The sequence below is a fragment of the Osmerus eperlanus genome, chromosome 8, assembly GCF_963692335.1.
Source record: "Osmerus eperlanus chromosome 8, fOsmEpe2.1, whole genome shotgun sequence".
Classification (NCBI taxonomy): domain Eukaryota; kingdom Metazoa; phylum Chordata; class Actinopteri; order Osmeriformes; family Osmeridae; genus Osmerus; species Osmerus eperlanus.
In genome coordinates, this window is record NC_085025.1 from 20033773 (window position 1) to 20052354 (window position 18582).

Sequence of the window (18582 nt, forward strand, 5' to 3'; positions counted from 1 at the left end):
GAGAACAAAGGTTGTGCTCTTGCCGAAGGCAAAGCACACCCAATAATATATATGTGAGAGAACAAAGGTTGTGCCCTTGCCGAAGGCAAAGCACACCCAATAATAAAACTAACAATAACAATAGGTTTCCTCCTTACGGAGGAATCCTAAATATAGCTGCAAGCAGCAATGGAGGGGCCAAGCAGTCCAGAGCAGGACATGGCCTCCATGGCACTTTTGCAACAAGCAGGTCACAACGAGCTATTGCACTCATGTGACATACCCAGTTCATTTGAAATATCTGTTTCTGCTCAGAAAAAGTTATCATGAATAAAAAAATAAAAAATAAGTGGCTGTGACCTGTAGCACCACCTACGGTCGAATATGGGTCCTTTGTGGTGTGGGAGTTACACTTGGCCTGTACTTATAACGTGCAGTAACTTTATTGCAGTAACTCCTTGGGCACTTCACCCTACTTGCCTCGGGGGAATGTCCCTGTACTTACTGTAAGTCGCTCTGGATAAGAGCGTCTGCTAAATGTACTGCGCTGTTCCCAGGTCTTGAGTAGGATATCGTCAACACAAAGCTGTGTAGTTGCACTCTGTAGGAATCTTTCGTGTAGAGCTTAGGCAATGATGTGGTCTCCTGTTCTGAAGTAATGGAAAAATCATTGAGGCATCAAATGTATATTCAGTATATTTGTTGCTAATACATATTATGTTTAAGTTTGAAATAACTCTGTCAGCAAACTTACTGCATCCTGTAGGGTGTTTTGAACAATCTTTGCAGGGTTTCTTTCCAAAAGGTTCCATTAGGTGATACTATACTATAAATGATATAAAGCTGTAAGTTATAAAATAGAATAATCAATCAATAATGTATTATAGCAGTATTTGACTTCGCCTTTGGGCTGTTGCATACTCACCATGTATTCCCTTCTTCTGACTGCATTTCATCTTCGGTTTCTGTTGACAGGTAGGCTCAGGCTTCATAGCCGCTGTTATGTTTTTTACATGTAAGTGTTCATGTGCTCTGTAATATATGAGTGAAGGTTTCATACGTGATTTTAATTTAAGGACTGCTGCAATTGCTGGTCTGTTGGGGTCTTCGCTGAGTCATCTGTGTTGTGGACAGCTAAATGCCTGTGTGGAATGAGTGGTGGTCCCGCTGGTTATTCTGTGAGGTGGTGACTCTCATCTAACTTGTTTAGAATAAAACTGACATGAATTCAAATACCTTACCTCTCTTGTTTTTCTTAACCGGTAACATTCTGCTGTGGTGAATAACAACAAATTAGCCACTGACCTATTGCCTTACCCTTAGCTCGTCCTATACTTGATATTCAGCACTTTCTAGTAGCCTACAGATATTGCACATCCCCACATGTCCTTAGTAATAGCTTTCTTGTTGGCGTACTATATTTTCTAACCCGGGCCACTGTCATTCGTGGCGAAGGTATGGTGAAGATACGGGACAAGCCACAGACACGGCTGTTCGGTCTGTCGTCAACGTGGGCATGACGGCCTTCAACATGGACAACCTGGGCATGAAGGGCATATTGAAGAGCACCGGGAAGACCACCGCCAAGGCTGTGGTCAAAGACCACAACCCGACAACCGAAGAACCGACAGAGAAGGGGTATGGGGAGAAAGGGAAGTAAGGGGTGTAGGCAAAATGTTTTGCTGTGGTCACGTGTTCTGTTTTCTTTTGCAAAATTAGCAGAAAGAGGGTTTTTGTAATGGCGGAAATTCAAGCGGCACTGTGTAGATCTGAGTAGTCAAGAGATGTGGGTTTATTACAATTTATTTTGCTTATACAGATCATGATTTAACAAAGTGATACGGAACAACCCTAAAACCCTGCCTTATATAAACTTTAGATCAAATGATTCCTCTGAACTCTGTTGATTGGTCAGCACTGCTCAGTGACAGTTAAGACAATATAACCCCCCAGGTCAAGTGACCAAAGTCTTTTGATGTCACGGCTCTTTCTCTAAATGAGGACAGTAAAGATACCCTTAATGAAACACAAACAGGACACAGGACACAATCTCCTCGGCCAAAAGGTCAGGGCTGCTAGATTAACTGATCCATCTACCCATCTCCCTTTAGGCCACAGAACTCAAACATCCCCCAACCTCCGTGCCCCTAGCTTCTCAATCAGGCATCATAACCCAACACCATAAATACCTTAAGACCAACTGCAACATCCATTTGTTTAAACACAACCTCAGTCTATTAAAAATACATTCTTAGTAACTATATCAAAAAATGCCATCACATTCCTTACTTTTTTTTTTAAACAACAAAGGCATACAAAAGCATAAGCATACAAAAATATAAAACATCCATACAGATATGGTGGCAAGAAAATAAAGTAACCCCCTTTAATCAAAACATAACCCCAAAAATAACAAGAGAATTACATATCACTCACAGTAGCCCCTTCATCCTTAAATGGTGGAACCCAGTCAGAATCCTCTAAGGGACTATAGTTCATCATTTGAACAGAAAATGATTTAGCCATTGTCTTTTCCACAATCTTCCTTACACAGGGAAACAGACAACAAGCCAAAAACAATAGTATCAACAAAATGACACCTATTCCACAAAAAACAGACAGAAGAACTGCCTTCCATTTACCAAACATTTCCCAAGAACCGTCAATCCATGACCAAACTCCTTTTGAATCATCAAATCCAGAATGTTCAGACAATTCTAATCTCAAAGTACGCATGCTTGATAATGCTTTAGTGACTGACCCATCACTCGCTGTATTATTGGGAATGTACGTACAACATGTATTATTGAAAAGTACACAAACACCCCCTTTTTCAGCCAACAACATGTCTAGAGCAATCCTGTTTTGCCATGCCATCTCTGAAGTCTTAGCCAATTGTTCTGATAATCCAGAAATCGCATCAACAGTGTAATTAATAAAACGTTGCTGATTATAATATATATAATTAATCCAATCCACATTTTTGTTAACCGTACAATGTACGCAAAAGAATGATTCTAGTCCTGCAGCTACCTGATTTCTGGCTTTAAACTCAGTAGGCACCCCTCTTGGTACTCCAATATCATCTATGTAAATTCCACTATCAAAAGATCCAACAGGAGCAGCTCGTCTCTGTCTGCCTGAATCAACCGTCACATTACCTAAAGGCTTAATCAACGTCTTACTAACTAACATCACCTTAGCACACACTCCCACCCATCCTTCTGGTAAACGTGATCTAATTCTACCCCCACAATACCAAAATATATCAGCTATATCGCGTCCTGGATATACCAATGGGCCAGAAGGTGGTGGAGTATGATGTTTTCCCTCACTATCCACACGAACAGAGCTTCTATACTTGTAACAAGGGTGTAAAGTCCCATTAACATCTCTAAACTGCATCGCCTCACAGTATGGATTTACCACCCAAGTATGTCCACAAGTTCCAATCTTTACCTTCCCTTCACTAAAGTTCCCCACGAATACTGTTTTAACAATATCGGAACTTTTCTCGAAACACTCAAACTTTTGCCCTGGAACTATAACAAAATCAATCAGAACATCTTCCGTTCCCTCGTTCTCAATTGGTCCAGTAAACATAGGACGTCCTGCTGCACATCCTAGATTGGAATTTAAATACCAAGCACTAGAACTCTGGTAATGATAGCAGTTAGTGGGACAGACTGGACAATTCCTGAACAAAACCAGATGACTACTGTCCACACATCTCGTTTTATCTATGTCACCTGAAATAATTCGATGGTAATTAAAATCATAACAACTAGTTGAATTAAATGGTGCTGGCATAATCAGTGGAACATCCTTAAGTGGCTGGCAATACACACATGGTGGGTGTTCTTCGCCTAAAACTTGTTTTACTGAATATGTTGCTAACTTATACCAAGAATTAAACTCCATCTCCGATTCCATTTCATCTACAACCTCTCTCTCATCACTTTTCAACATCTGGAACGTTGCAGGTGAAACAGTTGAAGTCATTGGATCTATTGTCATAGTATCATCAGAATTATGCATACTTTTATTAAAATACAAAAGCGAAAATACAATAAGAGCAATAAGAAATGCCATTCCCAAGACAAAACCCACTGCACCCCGTATACCACAAAGTCCAGGTTGTCGGAACTGATGCCATGGTCGTGCATCCGTAGTGGCCATCTTCAGTTGAATGTAGGCAAACTTCTGTCAGGCGGTGTAGTCTAGTCGAATCGATTGCGACGATCAAATTGCTCAGGGCAACTTTCAACGACACTGCACTTCGCGTACAGCTCGGAAATTTCCTTGGTACTACGCAGAACGCGTATCCTCTGCTTCCGTCTCCAGACAAGGTGCACGCTTGCAATGGTTAGCGTGTATCCACGTTGCTCTCCTCTCCGATCTTAACCGCCGGATTAGTCGTCAGGAGAATCTGGTATGGCCCCGTCCACCTTGGGTTTTACCAGGCGTTTCAGGTCCTTCACCACGATCCAGTCCTCTGGTATCAAATCATGCAGCGGTCCAGTCATAGGAATAGCCTCCTTCACCTGCCTGTGAATCTCACACAAAATAGACTCCAAAAAGGTTGCACAGTGATAAACAAGCACATTCTCACAGAGGTCAGTTAAAGGTAACTGACTTCTTGTCGTCTGACTTAGTCTTCAAAGTTCTGTTCTCTCATTCAACTGAAGTGATTAACATAATGTTGAATCCTATCAACACCAAAATAACTTCCATAAACAAGTGTGACCCATTATCATTACATATCCTCAAAGAAAAATCCCATCGAAGAATAATCTAAATTAACAAAACTTTGATCACTGAGCCCCTGAGAAGTCTAAAACATCTTCCCATCAACAATCATTAAACAGTATCACTTCTCCAAAAATTGAACTCTACAAAATCTATCAATACCCAAATAGTTTCTCTAACCTTAACTGTGAAGCTTATCGTGTTTAAATTCCTTTTCTCATAATACTTGTCCCACATATGAAGAACTGACAAAATGACTATGCATCCATTACAAATCCTCTTGTATGCTAAAATAATGCATTCTTCTTGATATCACACAAACTGTAGAGGCATGATCTTTCCATGTGTTAACTTAGCAAAATCTCAAGATAAATGTTTTATGCAGACCATACAACCTCCATTTTTTTATTCTCATATCCTTCCTTTTTCCAAAACGCATTTTCTTGTGGATTTGTCCAAGTTCGAATCTCCATTCCACCATTCCTTTCTCCATCTGTCCGCTGTATTCTGTAATTCTTATCAAATATACTCAAACAAAACAAAATTCTCACTCTGGGTTAAATACAGTCCAATACTTTCAACTCAGCAATATCATATCAAACCCTCACAATCCTATCACAAATCCAAACTACTGAAACTAAATTCATAAAACCATAAAACCCCCATAGTCACTCTCTGTTTGGATCAGTCAGTCATCAGTCAGTCATAAATTCCTAAACGTCATCTCTTCCTCTCTAAGAAGCCTGCGCTTCCCTTAAAGAATCTGTAACAAATGTTGTATCAAGTTCACACAACAATTTTCCTCAAAAGAGTCCTGTAAGCCCAAATTTGTCAAGTTAGGCTCATCCGGACATAGCAACATCATCTCATCACTTCCTGTAAACATATCAACATCAAAAACATATTCTAGTTAGTTCATCAATGCATTCAGGCAATCTAGAAACTGCTCCAGCTAGTATCAGCACTAGCATTTTCCCTGTGGAATAATCATAATTGTTAGAGTGAATTCCACATTTGCATACAGCAAGTTGTGTCCCAGATCAAACTAAGAAACTTCCTGTTTCCATACCTTTCCCAAAATCATATGTAACACCAATGATGTATTTAACTATCAGTAAAAATATTTTAACTCTTTTCCCTTTTATGAATTAACAAGCTTACACTGAAGCAAACAACTTTTGAACCAATTTGTATGAAATAAAACTATTTTAGAAAACAACCAAATTACCCCATCTTTTAGTCACATTTTATCTTTTCTTATAAAAACCTTTAGGAACAGTTCAAATGAATACCTTTACATTTCAGATTCCCTTTTAATTTTTTCTGTATTTAAATTCACCAAATCAACTCTCTTTTTCCAAGACATGTAGAAAACCAGCATCACTACCCTAAATCAGAATTTAATCTGTATGATTCCCAAATGAAACATAGACCATAAAATGTTCTTAATGTAACCATTAACCAAACTTATACCCCATCTATATTTCTATATAGGTTAGATAGGTAGAACTTCATAACTTGCTTTGGCTGCAGTCCAGAACAAGCTAATTCTGTCACTTGCCTGACACTTACTGTGGTTACTCATACTAGTGCCCTCAGTGTGCAGTAAGAATCATTTGATGCTGGGATATACAGAACAGACAATAGAGGGGGGTGTATTTCACGACAGGCTTGTTGTATTCCTTCTTGCCATGAAATGCACCCCCTGCTAACTTTGACTAGGAAAGTGTCACATGCCTGACACTTACTGTGGTTACTTATACTAGTGCCCTCATGGTGCAGTAAGAATCATTTGATGCTGGGATATACAGAACAGACAATAGAGGGGGGTGCATTTCACGACAGGCTTGTTGTTTTCCTTCTTGCAATGAAATGCACCCCATGCTAACTCTGACTAGGAAAGTGTCACATGTCTGAAACTTACTGTGTTTACTCAAACTATTGCCCTCAGTATACAGTAAGAATCATTTGATGCTGGGATATACAGAACAGACAATAGAGGGGGGTGCATTTCACGACAGGCTTGTTGTATTCCTTCTTGCCATGAAATGCACCCCCTACTAACTTTGACTAGGAAAGTGTCACATGCCTGAAACTTACTGTGGTTACTCATACTACTGCCCTCAGTGTACAGTAAGAATCATTTGATGCTGCGATATACAGAACAGACAAGAGAGGGGGGGGGCATTTCACGACAGTCTTAATGCACCCCCTGCTAACCCTGACTAGGAAGGTGTCACTTTCCTGAATCTTACTGTGGTTACTCATACTAGTGCCCTTAGTGTACAGTAAGAATCATTTGATGCTGGGATATACAGAACAGACAATAGAGGGGGGTGCATTTCACGACAGGCTTGTTGTATTCCTTCTTGCCATGAAATGCACCCCCTGCTAACTTTGACTAGGAACGTGTTACATGCCTGAAACTTACTGTGCTTACTCATACTAGTGCCCTCAGTGTACAGTAAGAATCATTTGATGCTGGGATATACAGAACAGACAATAGAGGGGGGTGCATTTCACGACAGGCTGTTGTATTCCTTCTTGCCATGAAATGCACCCCCTGCTAACTCTGACTAGGAAGGTGTCACTTGCCTGAAACTTACTGTGGTTACTCATACTAGTACCCTCAGTGTACAGTAAGAATCATTTGATGCTGGGATATACAGAACAGACAATTGAGGGGGGTGCATTTCACGACAGGCTTGTTGTATTCCTTCTTGCCATGAAATGCACCCCCTGCTAACTCTGACTAGGAAAGTGTCACATGCCTGAAACTTACTGTGGTTACTCATACTAGCGCCCTCCGTGTACAGTAAGAATCATTTGATGCTGTGATATACAGAACAGACAATAGAGGGGGGTGCATTTCACGACAGACTTGTTGTTTTCCTTCTTGCCATGAAATGCACCCCCTGCTAACTCTGACTAGGAACGTGTCACTTGCCTGAAACTTACTGTGGTTAATCATACTAGTGCCCTCAGTGTACAGTAAGAATCATTTGATGCTGGGATATACAGAACAGACAATAGAGGGGGATGCATTTCACGACAGGCTTGTTGTATTCCTTCTTGCATGAAATGCACCCCCTGCTAACTCTGACTAGGAAAGTCTCACATGCCTGAAACTTACTGTGGTTAATCATACTAGTGCCCTCAGTGTACAGTAAGAATCATTTGATGCTGTGATATACAGAACAGACAATAGACGGGGGTGAATTTCACGACAGGCTTGTTGTTTTTCTTCTTGCCATGAAATGCAGCCCCTGCTAACTCTGACTAGGAGTGTCACTTGCCTGACACTTACTGTGGTTACTCATACTAGTGCCCTCAGTGTACAGTAAGAATCATTTGATGCTGGGATATACAGAACAGACAATAGAGGGGGGTGCATTTCACAACAGGCTTGTTGTATTCCTTCTTGCCATGAAATGCACCCCCTGCTAACTTTGACTAGGAAAGTGTCACATGCCTGAAACTTACTGTGGTTACTCATACTAGTGCCCTCAGTGTACAGTAAGAATCATTTGATGCTGGGATATACAGAACAGACAAGAGAGGGGGGTGCATTTCACGACAGGCTTAATGCACCCCCTGCTAACTCTGACTAGGAAAGTGTCACTTGCCTGAAACTTACTGTGGTTACTCATACTAGTGCCCTTAGTGTACAGTAAGAATTATTTGATGCTTGGATATACAGAACAGACAAAAGAGGGGGGTGCATTTCACGACAGGCTTGTTGTATTCCTTCTTGCCATGAAATGCACCCCCTGCTAACTCTGACTAGGAAGGTGTCACATGCCTGACACTTACTGTGGTTACTCATACTAGTGCCCTCATGGTGCAGGAAGAATCATTTGATGCTGGGATATACAGAACAGACAATAAAGGGGGGTGCATTTCACGACAGGCATGTTGTATTCCTTCTTGCCATGAAATGCACCCCCTGCTGACTCTGACTAGGAAGGTGTCACTTGCCTGAAACTTACTGTGGTTACTCATACTAGTGCCCTCAGTGTACAGTAAGAATCATTTGATGCTGGGATATACAGAACAGACAATAGAGGGGGGTGCATTTCACGACAGGCTTGTTGTATTCCTTCTTGCATGAAATGCACCCCCTGCTAACTCTGACTAGGAAAGTCTCACATGCCTGAAACTTACTGTGGTTACTCATACTAGTGCCCTCCGTGTACAGTAAGAATCATTTGATGCTGTGATATACAGAACAGACAATAGACGGGTGTGAATTTCACGACAGGCTTGTTGTTTTCCTTCTTGCCATGAAATGCAGCCCCTGCTAACTCTGACTAGGAGTGTCACTTGCCTGACACTTACTGTGGTTACTCATACTAGTGCCCTCAGTGTACAGTAAGAATCATTTGATGCTTGGATATACAGAACAGACAAAAGAGGGGGGTGCATTTCACGACAGGCTTGTTGTATTCCTTCTTGCCATGAAATGCACCCCCTGCTAACTCTGACTAGGAAGGTGTCACATGCCTGACACTTACTGTGGTTACTCATACTAGTGCCCTCATGGTGCAGGAAGAATCATTTGATGCTGGGATATACAGAACAGACAATAAAGGGGGGTGCATTTCACGACAGGCATGTTGTATTCCTTCTTGCCATGAAATGCACCCCCTGCTGACTCTGACTAGGAAGGTGTCACTTGCCTGAAACTTACTGTGGTTACTCATACTAGTGCCCTCAGTGTACAGTAAGAATCATTTGATGCTGGGATATACAGAACAGACAATAGAGGGGGGTGCATTTCACGACAGGCTTGTTGTATTCCTTCTTGCATGAAATGCACCCCCTGCTAACTCTGACTAGGAAAGTCTCACATGCCTGAAACTTACTGTGGTTACTCATACTAGTGCCCTCCGTGTACAGTAAGAATCATTTGATGCTGTGATATACAGAACAGACAATAGACGGGTGTGAATTTCACGACAGGCTTGTTGTTTTCCTTCTTGCCATGAAATGCAGCCCCTGCTAACTCTGACTAGGAGTGTCACTTGCCTGACACTTACTGTGGTTACTCATACTAGTGCCCTCAGTGTACAGTAAGAATCATTTGATGCTGGGATATACAGAACAGACAATAGAGGGGGGTGCATTTCACAACAGGCTTGTTGTATTCCTTCTTGCCATGAAATGCACCCCCTGCTAACTTTGACTAGGAAAGTGTCACATGCCTGAAACTTACTGTGGTTACTCATACTACTGCCCTCAGTGTACAGTAAGAATCATTTGATGCTGGGATATACAGAACAGACAAGAGAGGGGGGTGCATTTCACGACAGGCTTAATGCACCCCCTGCTAACTCTGACTAGGAAAGTGTCACTTGCCTGAAACTTACTGTGGTTACTCATACTAGTGCCCTTAGTGTACAGTAAGAATTATTTGATGCTTGGATATACAGAACAGACAAAAGAGGGGGGTGCATTTCACGACAGGCTTGTTGTATTCCTTCTTGCCATGAAATGCACCCCCTGCTAACTCTGACTAGGAAGGTGTCACATGCCTGACACTTACTGTGGTTACTCATACTAGTGCCCTCATGGTGCAGGAAGAATCATTTGATGCTGGGATATACAGAACAGACAATAAAGGGGGGTGCATTTCACGACAGGCATGTTGTATTCCTTCTTGCCATGAAATGCACCCCCTGCTGACTCTGACTGGGAAGGTGTCACTTGCCTGAAACTTACTGTGGTTACTCATTCTAGTGCCCTCAGTGTACAGTAAGAATCATTTGATGCTGGGATATACAGAACAGACAATAGAGGGGGGTGCATTTCACGACAGGCTTGTTGTATTCATTCTTGCCATGAAATGCAGCCCCTGCTAACTCTGACTAGGAGTGTCACTTGCCTGACACTTACTGTGGTTACTCATACTAGTGCCCTCAGTGTACAGTAAGAATCATTTGATGCTGGGATATACAGAACAGACAATAGAGGGGGGTGCATTTCACGACAGGCTTGTTGTATTCCTTCTTGCCATGAAATGCACCCCCTGCTAACTTTGACTAGGAAAGTGTCACATGCCTGAAACTTACTGTGGTTACTCATACCACTGCCCTCAGTGTACAGTAAGAATCATTTGTTGCTGGGTTATACAGAACAGACAAGAGAGGGGGATGCATTTCACGACAGGCTTGTTGTATTCCTTCTTGCATGAAATGCACCCCCTGCTAACTCTGACTAGGAAAGTGTCACATGCCTGAAACTTACTGTGGTTACTCATACTAGTGCCCTCCGTGTACAGTAAGAATCATTTGATGCTGTGATATACAGAACAGACAATAGACGGGGGTGAATTTCACGACAGGCTTGTTGTTTTCCTTCTTGCCATGAAATGCAGCCCCTGCTAACTCTGACTAGGAGTGTCACTTGCCTGACACTTACTGTGGTTACTCATACTAGTGCCCTCATCGTGCTGGAAGAATCATTTGATGCTGGGATATACAGAACAGACAATAAAGGGGGGTGCATTTCACGACAGGCATGTTGTATTCCTTCTTGCCATGAAATGCACCCCCTGCTGACTCTGACTAGGAAGGTGTCACTTGCCTGAAACTTACTGTGGTTACTCATACTAGTGCCCTCAGTGTACAGTAAGAATAATTTGATGCTGGGATATACAGAACAGACAATAGAGGGGGGTGCATTTCACGACAGGCTTGTTGTATTCCTTCTTGCCATGAAATGCAGCCCCTGCTAACTCTGACTATGAGTGTCACATGCCTGAAACTTACTGTGGTTACTCATACTACTGCCCTCAGTGTACAGTAAGAATCATTTGATGCTGGGATATACAGAACAGACAATAGAGGGGGGTGCATTTCACGACAGGCTTGTTGTATTCCTTCTTGCCATGAAATGCAGCCCCTGCTAACTCTGACTAGGAGTGTCACTTGCCTGAAACGTACTGTGGTTACTCATACTAGTGCCCTCAGTGTACAGTAAGAATCATTTGATGCTTGGATATACAGAACAGACAATAGAGGAGGGTGCATTTCACGACAGGCCTGTTGTATTCCTTCCTGCCATGAAATGCACCCCCTGCTAACTCTGACTAGGAAGGTGTCACTTGCCTGTCACTTACTGTGGTTACTCATACTAGTGCCCTCATGGTGCAGTAAGAATAATTTGATGCTGGGATATACAGAACAGACAAGAGAGGGGGGTGCATTTCACGACAGGCTTAATGCACCCCCTGCTAACTCTGACTAGGAAGGTGTCACTTGCCTGAAACTTACTGTGGTTACTCATACTAGTGCCCTCAGTGTACAGTAAGAATAATTTGATGCTGGGATATACAGAACAGACAATAGAGGGGGGTGCATTTCACGACAGGCTTGTTGTATTCCTTCTTGCATGAAATGCACCCCCTGCTAACTCTGACTAGGAAAGTGTCACATGCCTGAAACTTACTGTGGTTACTCATACTAGTGCCCTCCGTGTACAGTAAGAATCATTTGATGCTGTGATATACAGAACAGACAATAGACGGGGGTGAATTTCACGACAGGCTTGTTGTTTTCCTTCTTGCCATGAAATGCAGCCCCTGCTAACTCTGACTAGGAGTGTCACTTGCCTGACACTTACTGTGGTTACTCATACTAGTGCCCTCATCGTGCAGGAAGAATCATTTGATGCTGGGATATACAGAACAGACAATAAAGGGGGGTGCATTTCACGACAGGCATGTTGTATTCCTTCTTGCCATGAAATGCACCCCCTGCTGACTCTGACTAGGAAGGTGTCACTTGCCTGAAACTTACTGTGGTTACTCATACTAGTGCCCTCAGTGTACAGTAAGAATAATTTGATGCTGGGATATACAGAACAGACAATAGAGGGGGGTGCATTTCACGACAGGCTTGTTGTATTCCTTCTTGCCATGAAATGCAGCCCCTGTTAACTCTGACTATGAGTGTCACATGCCTGAAACTTACTGTGGTTACTCATACTACTGCCCTCAGTGTACAGTAAGAATCATTTGATGCTGGGATATACAGAACAGACAATAGAGGGGGGTGCATTTCACGACAGGCTTGTTGTATTCCTTCTTGCCATGAAATGCAGCCCCTGCTAACTCTGACTAGGAGTGTCACTTGCCTGAAACGTACTGTGGTTACTCATACTAGTGCCCTCAGTGTACAGTAAGAATCATTTGATGCTTGGATATACAGAACAGACAATAGAGGAGGGTGCATTTCACGACAGGCCTGTTGTATTCCTTCCTGCCATGAAATGCACCCCCTGCTAACTCTGACTAGGAAGGTGTCACTTGCCTGTCACTTACTGTGGTTACTCATACTAGTGCCCTCATGGTGCAGTAAGAATAATTTGATGCTGGGATATACAGAACAGACAAGAGAGGGGGGTGCATTTCACGACAGGCTTAATGCACCCCCTGCTAACTCTGACTAGGAAGGTGTCACTTGCCTGAAACTTACTGTGGTTACTCATACTAGTGCCCTCAGTGTACAGTAAGAATAATTTGATGCTGGGATATACAGAACAGACAATAGAGGGGGGTGCATTTCACGACAGGCTTGTTGTATTCCTTCTTGCCATGAAATGCACCCCCTGCTAACTTTGACTAGGAAAGTGTCACATGCCTGAAACTTACTGTGGTTACTCATACTAGTGCCCTCCGTGTACAGTGTAGCGGGGTTTGCTCGTTTAAAGATAGAAATACTTAATTTATAATAAAGTATGTAGTTCTTGGGGCACCACCTCTTATTGTTAAAGGGATAGAGGAAACCTTATTGAATAATATTTAAATAATAGCCTTCGTAATAATCAGTCTAATCTTAAGGAATGAATTCGTTCTAAGAGTAGAGCCAATCGTAACATCAGTGAACACGCACGTCAAAATATCTTTACAATGAATTTATTCAAGTAAGGTAAACAGATCTTATGAAAAGTTGGATTATGGGTTTGATATGAGAGATTGGTTTCAATGAACAGAATGAAATGGTCTAACTTAAAGAAAGGCAGAAATTGTACAGTCAGTGATTACATCCTTACAAATCATAAACAGAGCTCACGCCAATGCCATGTCGAGGAGGAAAGAGCGTTAGCCATAGTTACGTTTGATCAGGGGTTGATCAATGATGTTGAGGGCGGTTTGCGCCAAAGGTCCATTTGAAGAATCTGAAGTCACAGCGCGGCTGCGCTGGGTCATGTGACTGAGTCTGCGGGATCTCAGTGAAGTCGCATTTGGAATTGCGTTTTTGGTCCTTCTGTTGAAACGTCCCGATAGTGACGCGTTCACTATGAAGTTGAATCTCAGGAGAAGCTTGGCGACGTCCTTTGGAACGCCAATCCTGATGGCGTTCATGCCATGGTCGGTTTCGCTGGAGTCAGAGATTGATGGTCATCTTAGGGCTTTATACAGTTCGAGGGAGGACCCGTCTGGGGTCAGATGTGGATTGGGGGAAGCTGGGTTCTCAACTCCCCCCTCCTTCCTTCACACCTACCAAAGGTGTGATCTGATCTTTGGCTGGTTCATTCGATGGTTCAAATATTGTTCTGGACATCTTGGTACAGTTACAAAATATAGTTGAATGATTGTTTTATTATGATAGCTTCGTGTAGATACCAAGAATGACGTGGTTATCTTTCAGGAAGAAGGAGTTGTTACTAGAATCAAGATTTCAGTGAACACAACATTAAAACAAAGTAACAAACATAACACAAATATCCCTCTCATAATTCTCCACCTTGTACTCTTGTGGTAAAGGTGAAGTCTCAAGACTTTCCTCAAAAGTTCTGATCAAGGTATGTTCTTTGTTCAAATCGCCGCCGAAACGGATAGCAAATGGTCGCTGGAGACGTGTTGTCTAAATCAGGCCCTTTGAAGCTTGCAAGCTAGCAGGAGGGCTGATTAGGTAGATTGGGGAGGCCCCCCCCCCCATTCTATGGTTCCTTTGCATCGGCGTTTGGTGGGTAATCAGCATACTGAGGGTGTCACAAGGGCTGATTCTGATGTGATTGAATCACTCTTCAGGTGTGGCAAGATGTTGGCTCCGTGTGGTCTTGTGGACCTCACTACATCCCCCCGGATGTCAACTTTCATAGACCGTCGTCGATGAAACTGTTGACATGAAGACAAGAGAAGAAAGACCACAGCAGCGTAACAGCATGTCACCCCCCCTCCCCAGACATTGGCATGGCTATGAGTGATTAAGCTATGACATGACATAGGAAAAAGGTTGAGAGGAAATTATTGAAACAAAAAGAGGCACTTGAAGTGGCTTACAATGGCCGTAGCAATTGAAGCTTTGTGACTAGGGGTCTAGATGAGGGAAAAGTTGTCGGCTTTCCAATCTTTTTAAATCAAACTAGTTTCAATAAACTCATTTAGGTTATGGTTACAATTGACTGCCAAAGACGTATACAAATAACAAATAAAGGTACAAGGTAATTATAGTACATACTTTACACAATTATAGTTACTAAGTAGCTTCTTGAAGTCAACGTAACTAAACCACATTGATGAACTGCATCTAATAATGTAACTTTAGTTTGGCAACCACTGTTATTTTAAAACACAGTTAGCTGTGGGAATAGTCAATGCTTCTTTCGACAAGCTATCGTGGCGGCATAATAGGTTACGTGTAGAAACTGCATTGTTTAGTTGCTTCTAAACAAAAGTCCTTCAGGACTAAGCACTACTGTCTGTTTCCCTGAACTAGACATGTGCACCAACGTATTAGTTGGTTGGTTAATTCACTTAACCAAATAGCTACACTATTAAAAATAGAGGCTATAATAAAGGCTCTTATGCTACTTTCCGTGAAGAGCTGGCCGAGGCAGATTACAACGTAAATGTCGGGGCAGCGGTGTTTCTGAGCACGCGCGTACCTCCGGTCAAACCTAGCCGCTTCCTTTGAGCTAGCTGGTCCCACACACACACTAGCAGCTATTTCACGAAAAACAATTGAATACGCACACAGCCACTGTAGCCCAGGCACAGTAGTATTAAATACATGGTGCTACATACAGTTAGAGCTCGCTCTATTTTAACAGTTCGTTTCACAAAAGTTACGATTGCTCATTTCAATCTATCTTAGCCTCACACGGGGCACCATTATGTAGCGGGGTTTGCTCGTTTAAAGATAGAAATACTTAATTTATAATAAAGTATGTAGTTCTTGGGGCACCACCTCTTATTGTTAAAGGGATAGAGGAAACCTTATTGAATAATATTTAAATAATAGCCTTCGTAATAATCAGTCTAATCTTAAGGAATGAATTCGTTCTAAGAGTAGAGCCAATCGTAACATCAGTGAACACGCACGTCAAAATATCTTTACAATGAATTTATTCAAGTAAGGTAAACAGATCTTATGAAAAGTTGGATTATGGGTTTGATATGAGAGATTGGTTTCAATGAACAGAATGAAATGGTCTAACTTAAAGAAAGGCAGAAATTGTACAGTCAGTGATTACATCCTTACAAATCATAAACAGAGCTCACGCCAATGCCATGTCGAGGAGGAAAGAGCGTTAGCCATAGTTACGTTTGATCAGGGGTTGATCAATGATGTTGAGGGCGGTTTGCGCCAAAGGTCCATTTGAAGAATCTGAAGTCACAGCGCGGCTGCGCTGGGTCATGTGACTGAGTCTGCGGGATCTCAGTGAAGTCGCATTTGGAATTGCGTTTTTGGTCCTTCTGTTGAAACGTCCCGATAGTGACGCGTTCACTATGAAGTTGAATCTCAGGAGAAGCTTGGCGACGTCCTTTGGAACGCCAATCCTGATGGCGTTCATGCCATGGTCGGTTTCGCTGGAGTCAGAGATTGATGGTCATCTTAGGGCTTTATACAGTTCGAGGGAGGACCCGTCTGGGGTCAGATGTGGATTGGGGGAAGCTGGGTTCTCAACTCCCCCCTCCTTCCTTCACACCTACCAAAGGTGTGATCTGATCTTTGGCTGGTTCATTCGATGGTTCAAATATTGTTCTGGACATCTTGGTACAGTTACAAAATATAGTTGAATGATTGTTTTATTATGATAGCTTCGTGTAGATACCAAGAATGACGTGGTTATCTTTCAGGAAGAAGGAGTTGTTACTAGAATCAAGATTTCAGTGAACACAACATTAAAACAAAGTAACAAACATAACACAAATATCCCTCTCATAATTCTCCACCTTGTACTCTTGTGGTAAAGGTGAAGTCTCAAGACTTTCCTCAAAAGTTCTGATCAAGGTATGTTCTTTGTTCAAATCGCCGCCGAAACGGATAGCAAATGGTCGCTGGAGACGTGTTGTCTAAATCAGGCCCTTTGAAGCTTGCAAGCTAGCAGGAGGGCTGATTAGGTAGATTGGGGAGGCCCCCCCCCCCATTCTATGGTTCCTTTGCATCGGCGTTTGGTGGGTAATCAGCATACTGAGGGTGTCACAAGGGCTGATTCTGATGTGATTGAATCACTCTTCAGGTGTGGCAAGATGTTGGCTCCGTGTGGTCTTGTGGACCTCACTACAACAGTAAGAATCATTTGATGCTGGGATATACAGGACAATAGAGGGGGGTGCATTTCACGACAGGCTTGTTGTTTTCCTTCTTGCCATGAAATGCACCCCCTGCTAACTTTGACTAGGAAGGTGTCACTTGCCTGAAACTTACTGTGGTTACTCATACTAGTGCCCTTAGTGTACAGTAAGAATTATTTGATGCTTGGATATACAGAACAGACAATAGAGGGGGGTGCATTTCACGACAGGCTTGTTGTATTCCTTCTTGCCATGAAATGCACCCCCTGCTAACTCTGACTAGGAAGGTGTCACTTGCCTGACACTTACTGTGGTTACTCATACTAGTGCCCTCATGGTGCAGTAAGAATCATTTGATGCTGGGATATACAGAACAGACAATAGAGGGGGGTGCATTTCACGACAGGCTTGTTGTATTCCTTCTTGCCATGAAATGCACCCCCTGCTAACTTTGACTAGGAAAGTGTCACATGCCTGAAACTTACTGTGGTTACTCATACTACTGCCCTCAGTGTACAGTAAGAATCATTTGTTGCTGGGTTATACAGAACAGACAAGAGAGGGGGATGCATTTCACGACAGGCTTGTTGTATTCCTTCTTGCATGAAATGCACCCCCTGCTAACTCTGACTAGGAAAGTGTCACATGCCTGAAACTTACTGTGGTTACTCATACTAGTGCCCTCCGTGTACAGTAAGAATCATTTGATGCTGTGATATACAGAACAGACAAGAGACGGGGGTGAATTTCACGACAGGCTTGTTGTTTTCCTTCTTGCCATGAAATGCAGCCCCTGCTAACTCTGACTAGGAGTGTCACTTGCCTGACACTTACTGTGGTTACTCATACTAGTGCCCTCATCGTGCAGGAAGAATCATTTGATGCTGGGATATACAGAACAGACAATAAAGGGGGGTGCATTTCACGACAGGCATGTTGTATTCCTTCTTGCCATGAAATGCACCCCCTGCTGACTCTGACTAGGAAGGTGTCACTTGCCTGAAACTTACTGTGGTTACTCATACTAGTGCCCTCAGTGTACAGTAAGAATAATTTGATGCTGGGATATACAGAACAGACAATAGAGGGGGGTGCATTTCACGACAGGCTTGTTGTATTCCTTCTTGCCATGAAATGCACCCCCTGCTAACTTTGACTAGGAAAGTGTCACATGCCTGAAACTTACTGTGGTTACTCATACTACTGCCCTCAGTGTACAGTAAGAATCATTTGTTGCTGGGTTATACAGAACAGACAAGAGAGGGGGATGCATTTCACGACAGGCTTGTTGTATTCCTTCTTGCATGAAATGCACCCCCTGCTAACTC

General features: G+C 42.6%; 1 long non-coding RNA gene across 1 annotated transcript; it reads right to left on the reverse strand.

Annotated features, from left to right (window-relative positions):
* Positions 1 to 541: 541 nt before the first annotated feature.
* On the reverse strand, positions 542 to 1062 carry LOC134025514 (uncharacterized). Its single transcript, XR_009931035.1, has 3 exons — positions 905 to 1062; positions 734 to 822; positions 542 to 629 (listed from the first exon to the last, which is right to left on the reverse strand). It is a non-coding gene; the product is annotated as an uncharacterized LOC134025514 (long non-coding RNA).
* Between the last annotated feature and the right edge of the window lie 17520 nt (positions 1063 to 18582).